This window comes from Saccopteryx bilineata, chromosome 3, assembly GCF_036850765.1.
Source record: "Saccopteryx bilineata isolate mSacBil1 chromosome 3, mSacBil1_pri_phased_curated, whole genome shotgun sequence".
NCBI classification, from domain to species: Eukaryota; Metazoa; Chordata; class Mammalia; order Chiroptera; family Emballonuridae; genus Saccopteryx; species Saccopteryx bilineata.
In genome coordinates this window covers 27994610-28011343 of record NC_089492.1, presented here as the reverse complement: position 1 = coordinate 28011343, position 16734 = coordinate 27994610, and positions in this window count along the sequence as shown.

Here is a 16734-nt window from a genome sequence, read left to right as displayed (position 1 = left end):
TTCCCACCTGTCTAAAAGAATGTGTAGGACACCTATGTCTAGCTGCCTGGATATAGATAGATAAAATATTAGAACAACTATATTTCTTTAATTCACAGATGTTAAAGATCATCTACACTCAGTATCCAAGTTTATCTTTGTAGGAGCTTGAATCCCAGGGACTTCATTCCAGAAATGGATCCTAATTGTTTATCAGTATAATTGAAATTTAAACTTTAGGGAATTCAAGAGAAGAGTAGCTAATGTCAATGCCTCATTGGTCCTCCCATGATTTCGTCCTATTTGCTCTCTGATCTCTTTTGTTCTTCCTGCTTTATAGCCACTTGCAATGGTACTCAGAATATATTCCTTTCCCCCTTTTCACCAAAACAAATATGTTTTCTTGTATGTGACAACATGGCTGATCAGACCTTGAGGGCATTATTGCTAATAAAATAAGCCGTCCATGGAAGGACAATTATGACATGATTCCACTTAAATAAGGTATCTAAAATAGTCTGACTCATAAAATCAGAGACTAGAATGGTGGCTGCCAGGGGCTGGGGGAAGGGAAAAATGGTGAGTTTCTAATCAACAGGTGTAAAGTTTCAATTTTACAAGAGGAATATATTCTAGAGAATGTTGTATAACACTGTCCCCATTATTAACAACACTATTGTACAGTTAAAAATTGTTACATAGATAAATCTCAGGTTAAGTGTTCTTACCACAATAAAATAACTTTAAAATTAAAATAATTAAATACACAAGCCCTGGACTTGTTCTACTAGCCACACATACACATGAGGCCATATGCTCATTCTCTGATGATGATCCAAGATCTTAGGCACAGTTCTTGGCACAGCAGAAGCTATATAAGAGAGAGTTAATTCTGAAGGTAACTGATCATTGCTGAAGAAACCCATGAGTTTATTAACGAGTCCCAAATTAGAATGGAAGAATCATAGTCATTTCTTATTTAAGCAAGATATCTCAAAAATAAAATAGTCATATTATCTCTATCTTTAAATATGTTGGTTGTCATTAGTTTTGTGTGTGTAATGTGTCCAGCTATGCATGGCCATGACTATTATATGTAGTAAGGTCTAGGTTTAGTTGAGCTATGTTAAAAATACATAATAGTAACGGGTGATATGGATAACAGTGGACTGTCGATAGAAATAAAGAAGTTCAGTTAATCCTGACCTTAGACCATTTAAGCACATTACAGAACACATCTTCCTGCTATCCTGCAACTAAGTTTGGTGTTAATTCTTCTGTTGAGGAAGTCATTATTATATAAATATTTTTTGGCAATATAAATTGTCATACTGGTACATACATGGTTACATTCTCCAGCCTTTCATTTCTCTTTTACAAGCTTCTTTTTTTTCTATTCTCTTAATTCAGTTTTATCTTTGTTCTGAATTCCTGTCGTGTTGTGTTGTACAGTTTTGTTAGTGGATCTAGGTCAGTTTGCCTACAGACAATTTGCCGATGTGCAATTTGCCAAAAGGTAATTTCCTAAATGCCTAATTCACAGAAGACAATTCCCTGAAAGCGATGGCTTTTTGCAAATTGCATTTTGGTAAAATGGTCCATGTTCTTCCCTGGATGAGTGACCTTATCTACTCACAGGTATTGAACTGTATACTTGTGTCTCCCACATCCATATCACTTAAATATTTAACTTGTATATTCCCTTGACCTGTTAGAATTTCTATGTCAAAAGACCTTTTCTCAGTTCTCTTAGTTCCAGATTGTTCCTCCAGTGTTTCATATCTTAACAAAAAACACCACTTGTCACCAACCTTCCCAAGTCAGGAACCTGAGTTATTATTGATTACTTCATCCTTTCCTTACCCTCCATATGCAATCAATTGTCTACTTCTGCCAATTTTAACCTCCTAATTAAATAGAAGAATGAAATAATCAGATCTGTGTTTCCCATAAATTCTTAAGTGCTTCTCAATCAATCACCTTCTCCTCATCATTGTTGTCAACTGATGAAGGTCGGGGGTTTACCCTTCTCTCTCTAGGCCACTCCAGGATGATGACAATGAGGCCATAATTAATCTGCCTTCATCTGATTTTTCCCTTTTATATTCCTCCTTTACTTTGCTACCAGAATAAACTACACTCCTGGACTTACAATTACAAACTCCTTGTTGTCTCGAGCAGTGATTCCCACAAGTGTGTTCCATGCAACACAAATCCTGCAAGATGGTCTGTATTCAAATGCATTTAAAAATGCTGCAAATCCTGCAAGATGAAACATAAATACCATAAGGTGCTCTGTGTTCAAATAAGTATAGAAAATGCTGCATACTATATCTTCCTCTTGCAAGGTCACAACAGACATTAACATATTAAAGGCCCTGGAAAAATGAAGGAATTCATAACATTGTCTAACCCAGCATTTTCCACAGGGATTTGACTCAAAATCTATTCTTTTTCACTAAAAGCCACTAATAAGCAATGGGTGCACTTTGAAAATGGTAGCATACTGTGATTTGACCGGTCCGCTGCCCTGTCTTATTTCATTCCCTCTCCACCTCACAGTTCCCATTTGGGGAATCCTGTCGGACTTGCAGTTCTCCATAAGCAGCAGCATATTCTTTCCCATGTGCATGGCCTGCTGCATCTTTACCTGAAGTGCCCTATTCTATACCCACAACCCACTTCCACCTTCTGATTCACTCCACTCCCATTCATCTTTCCAAACAGGTCACGAGTTTCACCTCCTCCAGAAACTTTTACTGATGTGTCTCACCTACCTTTGGTTTCTCTCATGTCTTTCTACTCATCATGGCATTCACCATCTTTTAATTAAAACTAGCTTTATTTCCCCCATTTGTGCAATCTTCTCAGGGACCGAATTATTAATACATAGTAAGTGCTCAAGAAATAGCTATGGAACTGAAACAAACCAGTTTACAATGAAGATAATAGATAATAATGTAGTAAAGTTTTAAAGAATGTATAAAATACCATAACCCCTTAATATTTCAAAAGTATATTTTAAAGACTTTCCTTTTTAGAAAAGTTTATAGCATGCATCTTATTTCTTTAATGTCATTCATTTATTAATGTTGATAGTGATTTGTAATGAAATATCCCTTCTCACTAGCATTTGCATGTTTCAATCACTTTATATCTAATATTCAAATGTTTTTTTTCCCTTTAACAAGAATGAGGAAGAAAAAGAAACTGCTAAAATATTCCCTATACAACTTTGTATTGTAGAAACAGGCAACACCACTTTAGACCTTAATATATAAACACTACCTAAAATCAGTATAAGACACTGAATCCATGTCTTTGCTCAGCCTTATTTAAACAACAGCTGTTCTTCATTTTATTTGCCTCAAACTTACCAAACCTGTTTGGGCCATGAAGCAGGTCTGAGCCAAGCCTCCTATGTTTAGCCGTACATAAAAGATGACAGCTTTTCTTCTGGGTAAAATTACCTCATGCCACATTTTCCCCTAAACCTCAACTGCCTTGTATTCCAGATCTAGATTGTCAAGAGTGAACAGATCTCATTAACTAAGTGTGACATAGTCATCAACTTATGAACACAGGTTGGGCCCATAGCTGTGATATATAATAAATGTTTGAATAGAATATTTATTGATCCTGATTGACCTACATCATATTAAAGAAGATATCACCTTCATTTATCCATTTGCTTGTTTGATAAATATGTATTGAGTACCTATTGAGTACCATACTGTCACAAAAGTCAAAGTAGGCTAATAATAATGTTATAAATAATAGCTGCATGAACTGAGTACATACAATGTGGAAAGTGCCACGCTAAGTCACATATGTGTATTATCTCATTTGATCCTTAAAACAAGCTTGTTGAGGTAAGTGTATTGCTATCCCTTTTGATATATTAGGACACGGAGACTTAGAGACGTTGGTACAGCACCTGAGATCACAAAGCTAACAAACAGCAGATCCACATTTGAATCCAGACAGCCTGTCTTCTGAGAAACCCCCGTGCATAGTTGCTAGGCAAAATGGGCCACCAGTGGTCAAACAGTCATACTCGGCCATCAAACTTTCCACAGACAGGTTCCTTGCCTGACCACTGTCACGCTGTATCTTCAAAAGCATTGAGCAGGAACCACTTCAGGGGACTTTAAGGTAACAAAGGCTTAAGGGATCAAATTAAAATGTGTATTTTTTCATCTAACAACTCTGAAACATATGGTGTTGGCAAGTGTTTGATGAATATTAACTGACTATAGTTAATGTTAAACTGTAGTTAATGTGGTTGTACCGTGTGACCTTTGAGGTACCTTTCAACCAGGAGATTCTGTGATTAAAGCAGTGGTTCAATCTAGTTGTTTCTAGATTCAATCTCCAGACTGTCTCTTGAAAATCACATTCAATTCAGACTATTTTCAAAGGAATGGACTGGCCTAAGCAAGACACATAATCCTTATTTATGTCAAATTAAAGAGGTTACCTGCGGAGGAGTGGCCAGTCAGGCACCTACTTTGTCTCATATCCTGGGAGAAGAGGAACTCAAGATGAAAACACAACTAATGTGTTATATGGCATCAGGAAAGGACAGTCGGGGAAAAAAAACAACAACTAACTTATCCAGATATGTAACAAATAACTTCCTAGATAAGGAAGTTATTCTAAAATACAGATAAATGTTTTCTATAGATCCACTATACCAGAAGTTGCTTTACGGGAATTTGATCAGTGCAACAAAATATGGTGGATCCTGAATGTACAAAGAATGTAATTCCCTAGTGTTCATCATGTAAATTTCCTGGCTTACCCTACCCCTGGCTCACTTAGCCATTTAGTCTCCCCATAGGCCAAAAAACAAAGATTGCTTGAAGACTGTATTTCCTGACTAATTTATTAAGATGGTTTCTTGAGTTATACAATATTCCCAACCCAAAGGCCGCTCACTGGCAGGAGAAAATAATCCCCATTTTAATTAACAAGAAAAAAAATATCAGACTGAATTTCAAGCTATTTGACCAGTTTGACCTGGTCTTACACCTTATTCACATTTCCATGAGCTCAGGGCTGAGCTTGAAATCCCACTTTGGTTTAAGTTTTGTTTAAAGTAGTTTTCAATGGAAAAGAGGCATTTCTCTAGCTGTCCTGGAATGTGAATGTCAGTAAGGTGATAACCAGGTGCCAAGGTGAGAGGCTGCTATGACATGACATGATCCAAAGTTCATTTATACACAGAAGCTCTGGGCTTTGTGGCAAGAACTGAAATGTGGTACACCAAGTTCTATGTCCTAAATGTATCTTTTACCCATGAGAAAAAGCATTTTCACAGCAATTTTGGAGCTGGGTCAACCAGTGACCTGAAATTACATTTAAGTCCAGGGTCCCTAAGTTCCTGAAGGAGGCATTTATAGCAAACCAAATAAAATACCTTACATAAGCCAGTAAAACTTGTAGCAACAATATGATCATGCTACAATCATTGCCACTTAAAAAAAAATAAAGTTTGCATAAATAGAACAAGAGAGTACATGAACAATTTAATTCCTGATGAAAACACTCCAACTTGAATCAGCTTTAAGGCAGCATATTCTAGTTATTAAAAGCACCATCTCTGAGAAACATAGATCTTGTTTCAAATCCTTCCTCCCTCACTCACAGAGTGACCTTGGGTATTTAACAGAAGTCTCAGTTTCTAAAACTGTACCTCATAGAATTATTATGTGGTTTAAATGTGATAAGGCAGTTAGAAGTTCTCATTATACCATCTAACACTGAGAAAGCATTCAGTAAATATTGGCTTCCGGGTTTTACCCATTCTACCAATAATCAGGAACTAAGCTAAAGCTATGGAAAACAAAAAAGTACTAAAAGCTGAATGTAAACAAGGTTAAAATATTGTTTTTAAGGGTGTTATTTTTGTGTGTGTTGTTCTTAGTTATTTTCCATTGGCCATGTTTTTTTCCAATGGCTTGTAAGCTCCTCTAATGCTACATGCCATATCTTCTATTTCTTTTGAATGGCTTCTAGTATACAATGATTACTTTGTGGTTGGATAATTTTTCTCTGCTATAGGCTAATTCTGAAAGTTTATGAGGTATGGACTCAAGCAATAATTAAGGTTCAGCCAGGTTTTCTTACCCAAGTCCTAGCACTGGTGAGATCATATTATGGGCATCTGTAGAGACTGAGGTGATTAGATGACCTTCACAAAAGCAGAACCTCTAAAAACTAAACTGTCTTCCCACTGAGATGCCTTCACCCAAATCGAGACCTGACTTTTTCAAAATCGCTTGAGATAGCAGAGGTCAAGGTCTGACCAGAATTTAGCCACTGGCCTGTCCTCACTAACTTTGCTACTGTGATTCTAAGTATATTGCAAAAATGTCAGGGATTGCTTTAAAATCTTTGTGCATGCATGCATGTGTTTTGAAATGTACCTGCAGAAACATTCCATCTGCAAATGACAGAAGAAAGCCATAAAAATAGTATATAGAAAATTTTTGAACTAATTACAATGTATTTACACATTGTAATATATATATATTGACCAGTTTGACATATATATATATTTATATAATTAGTGGGTTAGTATAGTAAACCAATAACATGTTCATATTGTCTTTTGAATTTAAGACCTTAATACTCATTCATTATATGGTTCATCTTGCTGTTTTACCCAAATTAATCTCTGAAAATTTTATTGTCTTTGGCTCATGAATTTGATCTCAAAAGAATTTTGCAAATAATTTTATTAAATATTTAATTATAAATCAATTTATTTTTTAACTTTAGATAAAACTTACCTTTATTTTAATTTTCACGCCATGAGTATAGTTTATCTTTACTCTCATGAAAATAACTTTAACTTGCTAAACTCACCTACAGGCTATGACCCAGGTTACTTGAGAATTAATCGTTTCTAATACAATTCATCTCAAATTCTTTTTGAAAGGGGGTAGGGAATTGCTGCTTTCCCGGATAAGAGTGGTAGTTCTGTGTTGTCCCTAACTAATGATGAGAAACAGACCACGTGATGATTTTTCTGGGACTGTTTTCTCACTAATAAAATAAAATTAGATTAACTGAGTTCTAAGGCCCATTCAGTTTCTTAAACATTACAATTCTTTGTTTCAATTAATGTTTAGATTTTCTGACAAATGGAAAACAAACTATAATTTCATTTAAAAATAATGTGGATATGTACACATTCAGAAACTTAACTGTGAATCAATATTTGAGTTGAGGGTTAGAAAGACTTCTTGAAAAATACTGTGAGCTAAGTTCTACTGGAAAGTTCTGTCTGTTTTGGAATAAAACAAAATACAATTTTTTCTTACCATCCATCAACTTTATTAAATAATATAATTGCCATTATTATTAATGATTTATTGCCAGTGTGAGGGCAATTTGTATGTCCCATTTTTGAAAAATGTTTTATCTTTTGATGTGAAAAACTGAACCAGTGCTTGTTTGATATCTTCTTCATTTTTGAATTTTTTGCCCTTCAAAAATTTTGTAAGGACAAAAACAAGTGATAGTCGGAGGGTGCTAAGTCCGAGGAATATGGTGGATGCGATAGACATGCTTCTGTAGCATGTCTTCCTTGTTGAAATTCGTAAAAATTATAGCGGCGTAAATGAACTTTATCAGTAGCCATGGGTACACTATCGCTTCACACATAAGACTAACGTGAATCAACTTTGTTTTAGTTAATTTTCTACGTCAGTATGTATACATTAAGTGATAAAAATAGAGAGGCACACATGCGCCAAATAAACATGTGCTTACGTGTCAAAACTTGTTGTGATAGAAACGGACAGAACTTTCCGGTAGACCTTATACTATTTCTATTTTTGAGAAACTGTTTGGAAGAAATAATTGTGTAGTAGAGGCAAGATAATGCAGGGGTTTTTTTAGAATATTTTTTAATGTAGAAATTAAATTTAATTGGGTGACATTGATCAATAAGAGTACATAGGTTTCAGGTAAACATTTTTAAAGCATTTGAACTGTTTGTTGATTGTGTTATATACCCATCACCCAAGAAGATTTAAAACAGAAAAATCTAGATTAAAATCCTGGTTTCATGGTATTGTTTTGGGTAAACTATATAATCTCCTGGGTATCAATTTCTCCCTCTGTGAAGTGGGAATAATATGTACCCTCTATGACTGCTGTAAAGATTAAACAAGACATTGAAGACATCTAAAATGGTTACTAGTACAAGGTAAAAACTCAAATATTATTCACTTTTTCTTTTCCTTTTTAGAAGTCCTTGCACTGAGGGCAAGAAATTCTTGTTTTAGTAGAAACAAGAGTGAAATCAATAGACTGTGACTCTCTTGAGTCTCTGAAGGAAATAGTTCAGAGTAGTTGCCAGTATGTGCTTTGGGATCTTATAGACTTGCATTCAAATTCAAGCTGTCACTTATTACCTTTGGGATCACATGCAATTTATTTAAGTTGTAACTACATTGAGATGTAGTTTTTCATCTGTAAATTGATTTATTATGAGATTTAAAAGAGAGAATGTCGCACAGTATCTATATCACATCCTAAGAACTCAATAAATGGTAGCTATTTTTATTATGAATATATTCTCCAAACTTTAACAGAGATGAAATCCATGGATATTTCCAAAGAATGATTGAGTAAATGATTGTTCCTTGGTTGATGAACAACACCCAGAATCTCTGTGTGTCTTCTGGGAGCAAGGCAGGCCCTGGAATCCCACAGCTTCCTAGGGAAGGCATGTCATTTGCAAGGATGTCTTTCTTGACATGAAAAGAATGCCCTGTAAACCACTTGTGTTCTTTTTATGGAACCAGCTAGGGATTCCACATGTGTTTTTTTTTTGTTCTCAGTTAAAAAAACTGTTCCATAACATTTTTTCATGAGTGTGACCTGGTCGTCTATAGCCAAACATGTTGGGGGGGGGGGTGTATGTGAGGAAGTGGATATGGCTAAAAACTCTGGGAAATCTTAAATAAAATTCAGACTAGTCCCATTGGGAATTCTTAAATTGGTCTCACAAATTGATCTAAAAACTGTTTACTTACATAAACAAGTTAAGAAATACTGGCACTTCAGTAGATTTAAACATCAACAATAAAAAAGGACATTAAAGTATTTATACTTTGCTGGGTAGATATCTCTAGAATACAAAATATCAAGAGTTCTTTGAGTAGAACATTTAGAATAAAATTGTATCATCATTTTAAACTGACATTTAAACAACAACAATAATGTATGGGCTCCCTCTGCTGGATCTTCAGACTGTGAATGCAAAAAGAGGTTTAATACCATCAAGTTATCTAATCAACTGGATTAGTCATAAAAATTAACACAAAAATGTCTGCTTATAATGATCCATCTCAAAATCCACAGTAAAAAAGTATGCCAAATAAGGAAGCTACAATCGGTTGGGAATATTTTTTTCTTTAGTGTTAAAAAGCAGGGATTTTATTTTAGATAGGAGACAGAAGATTTTTTTATGTTTTAAAAAGGAGGCATAGACTTTCTTTGGAGAGGGGTCACATATGGTCCATGGTGCCCGTTGCCAGGGTAACCATGCCCTCTGTCTATACATGTCAAGGCCAGTTGCTTCATTTGTAGACAATCAGACTATCAGGTCAAAGGAAACAGAAAATGCAAATTATGATGCTCATGCTGCTTCAGAAAACTATAATGTGATTATCCTGCAACCAAACTCAGAGTTTGCACTTTAATAATGAATTTCTATTAATATTATTAATGTTATTGTTTCCTTAAAATAATTATGTTCTGGTGAACACATAGGAACTTTATGTCATTGCAATGGGGACCTTTTCTGTTTATTATACCCTGAAGGAAAAGTGAGGACAAAATACTTTTTAATAAAATTAGAACTTTTCCAAACATCATAAAACATTTATTCAAAACCCTAAAAATATTAGCTCATGGAGCATTTCTGAATAAGGTTCTTCCCTTTATTTCTCTCTCTTTTGTTAATGCCCAATTATCCTGAATATAGATGTTGTGTTTAAAAATTATTTGCTGAAAGAAGTCTAAAATTAGTATAAGTAATACTGAGTTCCACTTTGAGAATGGAAAGTCATTGGTTGTTTTTGTTTGTTTATATGAAGAACATAATTAAAACTTTCTGCACAACACTGGAGTTTTATCCTTTAGTTTGGTGTAGCTTTTTTTAGTAAGATGTATAAAATTTATATATACAAGTGAATGTTCACATATTCATTAAAAAGCAGTTTATTTTATTGAGTTTCACAAACTGTGCACTCTTATTATTTACTCTTTATTATAATATCTCCAAACACATAAAAAAGTATTTTTAAAAGCCTTGCTTCATATGTATTGATAGTGATCTCCATAAGAAACATACTCACAAATTCATCAATATATCTAAAACTACCTCTCTTATACTATTTCTGGAAAGGTAACCAAACAACTCCTTAAATTGAAAAATCTAACTTAGTTTCTTCAGGGATGATATAGTTCTTTATTGCTTGAAAAGGTTAAACATATTTCTTCCAACTTTTTATTTTTAACTTTCTCTCCTATGGTACATTATGTTACTAAAGATTTCAAAAGATCTTCATCCAAAAAGAAATTACAGTGATACCTTGAGATACAAATTTATTTTTTATTTATTATTATTATTATTATTATTATTTTACAGAAACAGAGAGAGAGTCAGAGAGAAGGATAGAGAGGGACAGACAGGAACAAAGAGGGATGAGAAGCATCAATCATTGGTTTTTCATTGCAACACCTTAGTTGTTCATTGATTGCTTTCTCATATGTGCCTTGACCATGGGCCTTCAGCAGACGGAGTATCCCCTTGCTCAAGCCAGTGACCTTGGGTCTAAGCTGGTGAGCTTTGCTCAAACCAGATGAGCCCGCGCTCAAGCTGGCAACCTTGGGGGTCTCGAACCTGGGTCCTCTGCATCTCAGTCTGACACTTTATCCACTGTGCCACCGCCTGGTCAGGCGAGATACGAATTTAATTCGTTCTGTAACCGAGCTCATAAGCCAGCTCATAAGTCAACTCGTATATCAAACTGCCAATACTGGACCCATGCGCCAATGCACCAACTCGTAGCAGCTTCCTGAATCACAACTCGTATCTCAGAATTTTGCTCAGATCTTGAACAAATATACAGACCGAGTCGCAGCTCGTATCTTAAAAAACAAAATTTGTATGTTGGTCTTTTCTTATCTCAAGGTACCACTGTATAGCTATTACTTTCTTTTGTACAGGGCTTCCTCTTGGACCCATCTCCCAAGGGAGCTGGAGAAACCAAGATAATGTATGTGGGGAAAGACAATGAATACACAATGAACTATATAGCTAGACTGTCTTATAGACAGAGTGACCATATGTTCCAATTTTAATGGGGACAATCTTGGTTGATGCCTGTTTTCCTGGCATAATAATTAGCAGTGCCATTTCATTCTCAAAAATATCTGCTTAAAGTGACCTTCCTGTTTACAGTCTAAACTCTTCTAACTGCAATAGCATTTGCTTTCTAGAACATCATTACTAAATGTGCATTCACCTAAACTCTTACCTTTCTATATATCAGGAGTTCTATGTTTAACTAAGGTTGAGAAATGCTGCATATTACATGCACTAGTCTTCTTGGATTGTCTAAGATACAGTCATATATTTAATGCTGCTTCACTTTGCTTACTCCAAAACCTCCACAATTTTCGGACTACCACCCACCTTGCATAATACTTAATACAACATGGAGCTATAAGTATTCATAGTTACATAAGTGCTCAATTCCAATTAGCAGAGGGTCCATACTCTATTCCCCTACTTAATTCACTGTACCCTATCTGAAAAACTAAAACTGTGGGGAGACAGAGGTATCCATTCGAACAGGGGTCCCCAAACTTTTTACACAGGGGGCCAGTTCACTGTCTCTCAGACCGTTGGAGGGCTGGACTATAAAAAAAACTATGAACAAATCCCTATGCACACTGCACATATCTTATTTTAAAGTAAAAAACAAAACAAAATGGGAACAAATACAATATTTAAAATAAAGAACAAGTAAATTTAAATCAATAAACTGGCCTGACCTGTGGTGGCGCAGTGGATAAAACGTCGACCTGGAAATGCTGAGGTTGCCGGTTCAAAACCCTGGGCTTGCCTGGTCAAGGCACATATGGGAGTTGATGCTTCCTGCTCCTCCCTCCCCCTTCTCTCTCTCTCCTCTCTCAAAATTAATAATAAAAAAATTAAATCAATAAACTGACCAGTATTTCAATGGGAACTATGCTCCTCTCACTGACCACCAATGAAAGAGGTGCCCCTTTCAGAAGTGCGGTGGGGGCTGGATAAATGGCCGCATGTGGCCCACGGGCCATAGTTTGGGGACCCCTGCATTAGAATGTCAGTTTCAAAACCTCATGTTAGAGAATATCAAGTGGGCTCCAATTTAAAATAAAAAGTATTCTTAAAGCTCTTGTCTAAATTGTTTAGAGTATAATTAGAAATCATTTCTCCACACATTCCTATTGACTTTAGTTGTTCTTTATTTGGTTCTTACTATGTTCAATGTGCTAGTTATGCACTATGTGAGGATGCATAGGGAAGCTGTTGTATCCAGCGACTTACCATGGGTAACAGATTCCTCTCCATTCCTAACCTCACTTCTATTTTTTCCCCACTGCACTGATAGATCTCTACCACATTATATAATTTTCTAATTGAGTATATTTACTTGTATCTTCCCAAATAAAAGGTAAATCCTCAAGAGCAAGTGTTTTGTTTGTTTTATTCAATAATTTGTCTCAAGTATCTAGCACAAAGTAGCTAGCACAAAGTCTATGCTTAATTAATTTTTCTTGAACAAATAAATGAATAAATTAACTTCTTAAGGAATATTTTAGACATGGGACTCAGCTCACAGTAGAAATGGTTTTTGAAGAATAAAGGAATGAAGGCTTAGATCAGGGGTCCCCAAACTACGGCCCTCGGGCCGCATGCGGCCCCCTGAGGCCATTTATCCGGCCCCCACTGCACTTCCGGAAGGGGCACCTGTTTCATTGGTGGTCAGTGAGAGGAGCACATTGACCATCTCATTAGCCAAAAGCAGGCCCATAGTTCCCATTGAAATACTGGCAGTTTGTTGATTTAAATTTACTTGTTCTTTATTTTAAATATTGTATTTGTTCTGGTTTTGTTTTGTTTTTTTACTTTAAAATAAGATATGTGCAGTGTGCATAGGGATTTGTTCATAGTTTTTTTTATAGTCTGGCCCTCCAACAGTCTGAGGGACAGTGAACTGGCCCCCTGTGTAAAAAGTTTGGAGATCCCTGGCTTAGATGCATAAGACATGTGGTTAAATCTCAGAGTATAACATGAAATCGAAAAGGTATATTAGAATTAGATCATGGAGAACCATGAATGCCTTATTAATAGCCTAGTTATTATTTATTGTACAATTATTATCAGTCATGCACTGTGTGAGGAATAACATCTTCCTATAAAAAACTCAAAAGGTAAGAACTACTGCCCCCTGCTTTATATGAGAAAACAGAATCTCATAAAGATTAAGTAATGTCCCAAATCATGTGCAAATCAGCAAGCAGTAAAACTAGGACTGAAATAGAACTTTCTGTGATTCCAAGACTTTAGCTCATCATACTACCTTTCATTAAGCAGTAAAGGGCTATAAAGATATGTAGGCAATAAAAAAAAATCTTTGTCTTGTGTTTTTACAGATAAGTGCCACTACTATGAGTGGTAGATTGTACAAGTAAGGTGTCTAATGTGAGATCCTAGTAGGAGTTGGGATTCTAGCTCTGGAACTCAGAATTCAGGATGGGTTCATAGATTCCACAGTTGTGATGTCCAAGACAGTGGATACTATCCTCATGAGATGACTGAGTGCTTGAAATGGGACTAGTCCAATAATTTGTGCTCTAACTGTAAAGTACACACTGGGTTTTGAAGATATGGTACAGAAAAAAAGACATGTAAAATATTGTATTAAAGAAAGTGTGAGGAAGGCAAAATGGGAAAAGGGGGCCAAATGTATGGTATGGAAGGAAGTGAGACTTGCGTGGGAGCACACAGTAAAGTACATAGATGTCAAATTGTAATTTCATACCTCCAAATTATATAAGGTTGTCATCCATAGTTACTGCAATGAACTTAATAAAAATATTTCATTTGCATGACCAGGTCATGGCATCAGTCTGGGATGCTGAGGACCCAGGTTTGAAACCTGGAGGTCCCAGGCTTGAGTGCGGGCTCATCCAGCTTGAGCATGGGCTCACCAGCTTGAGTGCAGGGTCGCTGGCTTGAGTGTGGGATCATAGACATGACCCCGTGATTGCTGGCTTAAGCCTAAGGTCACTGGCTTGAGCAAGGGGTCACTGGTTCAGTTGGAATGCCCTGGTCAAGGCACATGAGAAAGCAATCAATGAACAACTATAGCGCCACAGCGATGAGTTGATGCTTCTCATCTCTTTCTCTTCCTGTCTGTCTGTCCCTGTCTCTCTCTGTGTGTCTCTGTCTCACTTGCAACAACACCAAATTTAATCAATTACATGTTAAAATGAAAATATTGTAGACATACTAAGTTAAAACACATGAAAAGTAATCTGTTTCTTTTTGTAAGGTGGCTACTAGGAAAATTAAAATCGTATTTATGGCTTACATTGTATCTCTGTTGTATAGTGCTATTCTATATAGTTTCTCCTAAAGGAGCAATTTGAATTCTTAAAAAAACCACAGTAGAAACAGACTAAGTAGGCCAAGTTAAAAATCTTGAGAGAACACTTCATAGGGGATGGGTAAAGAAGGAGATAGCAAAGGAGATCAGAGAGTGATTCAAAATGACAGTGTCAAGTAATGTTGATCATCTGTTGCAGAAAGGCCGGGGAAGATGACAACAGAGAAAAGAAGCTACTAGATTTGCTAATTAGGAGGTTATTTTTTTTTAGGACTTTTCACAGAGTGATTGTGATGGAACCTGGTCTGAATAATTGAGTAGGGGTAGGACTCAAGGTACATACATTTTAAAAGAAATAGAGGAAGTTTAGTGAAAAGGAAGAGATTCAAGATTCAAAAGAAAGAGATCATTGATGTAACAAGGTCCTATCACCAGTTCTAGAAAAGTAACCCACCTAGGAAAGAATTCAGGATACTTTTTCTATGAGTCCACAGGGAAGAAAAGGAAATTCAGAGATTTCATTGATTTTATTTTCTATACTCTCAGAGGTGGAAATATAAGCATATAGTCGAAGAGAAGATTAAGGCTGAATCTGAGAGCGTGAGAAGTGTGAGGAGGGCTTGGAAAAGACACAGTAGCATGTCATCACTATGGAGTAAGAAAAGATTGGGAAGTGAGCAGTGAAGAGCCAGTGCAGTTTGGAGAATATAAATATTCTGGAAAATCTGTTGACACATAATGTTGCTTTTTCAGCAGAGCTAGGCTTTCTGAGGCTTGCCCAAGATTAAAATTTGACCAAAGATGTGTGACTGAAGGACAAGGAGCCTCTTCTGTTCTTCATAAAGAATAATACAATTATAGAAGACGGTGGCAGATTGGATAAAAAGGCTTTCAAAGTCCGTAGGGGAGAGAGGATGGAACGGATGCAGCAGCTGTTCTGCAGCATACATAATCCGCTGGCCTACTGACCGACCTCATTGACATGCAGTGGTAGCTGGATAAGGGGTGTGTGTGTGTGTGTGTGTGTGTGTGTGTGTGTGGAAGTGCCTCATCTTCTGCAGATCATCTACATCACCAAATCAGAGGCAGCAAGAACAAACACACATTTCAGTCCATCCTGATAAGGTTCCCGCTCATCTTCATGCTGTTCCAACCTGCTGCTGATCTTTCCCTGCCTGCCTGCCCTGTGAACTTCAGGACAGCATCAGACACAGATAGGACTATTAATCTAGCTCCTGCAAGTAAATTCCCTGTAATTAATCCTTTCCATTCACACACACACACACACACTTACTGTTTCTATCTGGTTGAATCATGACTAATACAGAGTTAAAAGGGTAAAAGCTTAGGACAAAGATGGCAAATCCTGCAGTTCAGGAAGAAGAGATTTCATTTATTTATTCATTTATTCATTTTTTCTAGGTGCCAAAATCATGCATCACACAAGATATAGATCTTGACAAGTTTGCATTAAAACAACTTAGTGAAATAAAACTGTCTGCATGAAGTAGATAAGGGAAGGGATGGTCATTCCGCCTGGCTTAGGTTTCAAAGTAACGCTGAACTGAGATTGCGGTTTATTGTCTAGAAAGGACATTAAAGAACAAGAAGAAAACCAATCTTCCCTTTGGTCCCCAAGATCTTGAGCAAGTAAGAGAGACTGAATGCTTAGAAGAGATTTTCAGGAAATGATATAGGCTCCTGAGTTTTAAAACTGTAATTCTAGTTCAAATATCACTTATTCATTATCCATCACTCCAAATCAGTTCATACTCTCATATTCCATAGCAATAACTTCCCAAGTTCCTCAAATACAAATCTCTGCGATTTCTTCTGCTCTTTTTTTCCCCCCATTTCATATACTGTAAAGGCCCTGAATAGGAACACAGAACAGAAACAGAGTTTAGTGCCCTGTGGCAAAGGCCACAGTGGTGTCACTGACAGGAAGTACTGAACACATTACCGTCCTGAACACAGCACAATAGGGATAGGATTAGCAATTCCAGTTAATAAACAGGTGGGGACATTTGACCTACTTCACTTGCCCTTTTGTCTGCTCTAAAGAAGT